Raw genomic sequence first — 3330 nt, 5'->3', positions numbered from 1 at the left:
AGGGGAAGAGACTTGACTAAGGTCACCCAGCAGGTACATGACCCCAGGCCTCCCACTCCCTTGGGCCTCCTGGAGCCACCAGCTGGTTTGTAACTTGGCCCATTTAATAAGTACCTAGCTTAAGATGAAGGTCGTGGCAACCTTTTTTCTCTACTACGTCCAATAAAATAAAGAGAACGACATTTCTTTAAATGTATAAAAATGGTTAAAACACTTGTTCTTTTGGCTGAAAATGCCTGATCACTCAGTGTAAAGGCACTACACCCAATTCTAAGTTTATAAAATATGAGCTAATGTGGCAGTGTAATATAAAAGTAAGTGCAGCTTCCAAGGAGATAGAACTGAACCTCTTGTAGGGGGCCACTGCATCCTCCCTCATTCCCATACCTCACATCACCCTGCTTGGCCCCAGAGGATGGCTGGTTAGCCAGAGACCGGTAAGATTCCTCAGAGAAGGAACAACCTAAGACAGGCACAGTCTCAGAGGGGCCATCAAGAGACAACTTGGGAGTCAACAGAGGTGGGGCACAGACCCTCACCCCCCAACTTTGCAGAGGCCTGAACCCTCACCCCTTCTGAGGGAGGTCTCCTGCCCCCATGGCTGCTTCACTTCCCACACCCAGCTCAGATCCGGACCCAGGTAAAGACAGAGACTGGCTGACAGCAGCTGCCCTCGCACTGCAACAGGACTTGTTGCAGTGTTTCAAGGGACCTGGTGTATATGGCATACTGTTCTTAATACGATAGTTCCACATCTTGAGGCTATGTGTTTTACCCAAGGTCATCTCTCCAAGAAAGGTTGTTTCCCCAGGTAGGGAATTTTCCCTGAAGTTAGGGAGGGAATAAAACCCCTTAACTAAGTGCCAGGTGGGTAGTTAATCACTTTAACTCTGAACAATCACACTTAAGCTACATAATCTTTACTCCCTGGAATGGAGATAAGAAACACCCTAACCTTTGGAATAGAGATTGATAGGATTAAAATCAACTGGTATAAATACAGATGTGGCTGGAGATCCTGGACAGAACTTGGCTGGAGATCCTGGCTAGGCTGCTGATCAACTGAACGCTGTCTCCGTGTCCTTCATTCCTGTGTCCTTCATTCTTCGCTGATTTCGTCCACACCTTTGGGAACCCCTGGACCTGCTGGGGTTGGACCCCAAAACACCATCTGAGAGCTGAGCCGCTGTAGACGTTCTCGGAGCAACCGAACCGCAGCCTGTCCTCCACTCACGGGTCTCCTGTGAAAGCCTGAGCGGCCGTGTGTAGCTTCTCCCTTTGTCTCACAACCATGTCCACCGACGAGAATGCTAATTGGCCAGCTGCCCGCCTTAACAGATTCAAGAACAAGGGGAAAGACAGTATAGAGATGAGGCGGCGCCGAATAGAAGTTAATGTGGAGCTGAGGAAAGCTAAGAAGGATGACCAGATGCTGAAAAGGAGAAATCTGAGCTCCTTTCCCGATGATGCTACGTCTCCAGCGCAGGAAAACCGCAAGAAGCAGGGCACTGTAAATTGGTCTGTTGAGGACATTGTCAAAGGCATAAATAGCAACAATTGGGGAAGCCAGCTCCAAGCTACTCAGGCTGCAAGGGAGCTGCTGTGTAGGGAAAAACAGCCTCCCATAGACAACATAATCCAGGCCGGTTTGATCCCAAAATTTGTGCACTTCTTGGGCAGAACTGATTGTAGTGCCATCCAGTATGAATCTGCTTGGGCCCTCACTAACATTGCTTCCGGCACTTCGGAACAGACCAAGGCTGTAGTAGATGGAGGTGCGATTCCAGCATTCATTTCTCTGTTGGCATCGCCCCACGCTCACATCCGTGAACAAGCCGTACGGGCTCTAGGAAATATTGCAAGTGACGGTTCAGTTTTCCGAGACTTGCTTATCAAGTATGGTGCTGTTGGCCCACTGTTGGCTCTTCTTGCAGTTCCTGATATGTCATCTTTAGCATGTGGTTACTTACGTAATCTGACCTGGACACTTTCAAACCTTTGTCGCAACAAGAATCCTGTACCCCCATTAGATGCCGTTGAGCAGATTCTTCCTACTTTAGTTCGTCTCCTGCATCATGATGATCCAGAAGTATTAGCAGAAAGCTGCTGGGCCATTTTCTACCTCACTCGTGGTCCAAATGAACGGATTGAAATGGTTGTGAAATCAGGAGTTGTACCCCAACTTGTGAAGCTCCTAGGAGCTACTGAATTGCCAACTGTGACTCCTGTGCTAAGAGCCATAGGAAATATTGCCGCTGGGACATATGAACAGACGCAGGTTGTAATAGATGCAGGAGCACTTGCCATCTTTCCCAGCCTACTAATGAACTCCAAAGCTAAAATTCAGGAGGAAGCTACATGGATAATGTCAAACATCACAGCTGGCCGCCAGGACCAGATACAGCAAGTTGTGAATCATGGATTAGTCCCATTCCTCATTGTTCTTCTTGCTAAGGCAGACTTTAAGACACAAAAGGAAGCTGTATGGGCTGTGGCCAACTATACAAGTGGCGGAACAGTTGAACAAATTGTATACCTCGTTCATTGTGGCGTAATAGAACCACTGATGAACCTCTTAACCGCGAAGGATACCAAACTTATTCTGATTATTCTGGAAGCCATTTCAGATATATTTCAGGCTGCTGAGAAACTAGGTGAAACTGAAAAACTAAGTATAATGATTGAAGAGTGTGGAGGTTTGGACAAAATTGAAGCTCTACAAAACCATGAAAATGAGTCTGTGTACAAAGCGTCACTAAACTTGATTGAGAAATATTTTTCTGTACAGGAAGAGGAAGATCAAAATGTTGTGCCAGAAACTACCTCTGAAGGTTATACATTCCAAGTTCAGGATGGCACTCCTGGGACCTTTAACTTTTAGATTGTACAACTGAGGCATAAAGTTGTTTGTTGTGTACTATGTTTGGTATAAGTACGTCTTACTTACTGTTTCTCTACTAAGAACTCTTTTCTTAAGCCCTGACTGGTTTGGCTCAGTGGATGGAGCGTCAGCCTGCGGAGTGAGGGGTCCCAGGTTCGATTCCAGTCAGGGGCATGTGCCTTGGTTGCGGGCACATCCCCAGTGGGGGGGTGTGCAGGAGGCAGCTGATCAGTGTTTCTCTCTCATCGATGTTTCTGGCTCTCTATCCCTCTCCCTTCCTCTTTGTAAAATATCAATAAAATACATTTAAAAAAAAAAGTAAGTGCAGCTAGTTGTGAGATTGTGGGTGAATTTTTGGAACTTGCTTTCCTGTAAAATGCCAATTCTAATCATATTTACCTCACAATGTAAATAATGGGACCAAGTATTCCCTTAATAGATGGGAGATG

General features: G+C 46.4%; 1 pseudogene; it reads left to right on the top strand.

The window, feature by feature from the left end:
• The first annotated feature begins 1291 nt into the window (after window positions 1-1291).
• Window positions 1292-2938, top strand: LOC102417710 (annotated as a pseudogene).
• Window positions 2939-3330: the final 392 nt, after the last annotated feature.

The sequence above is a fragment of the Myotis lucifugus genome, unplaced genomic scaffold (genome assembly GCF_000147115.1).
Source record: "Myotis lucifugus unplaced genomic scaffold, Myoluc2.0 scaffold_66, whole genome shotgun sequence".
Lineage (NCBI taxonomy): Eukaryota > Metazoa > Chordata > Mammalia > Chiroptera > Vespertilionidae > Myotis > Myotis lucifugus.
Note: the sequence above shows the minus strand (reverse complement) of the source record. Positions and strands in the feature narration are given on the sequence as shown.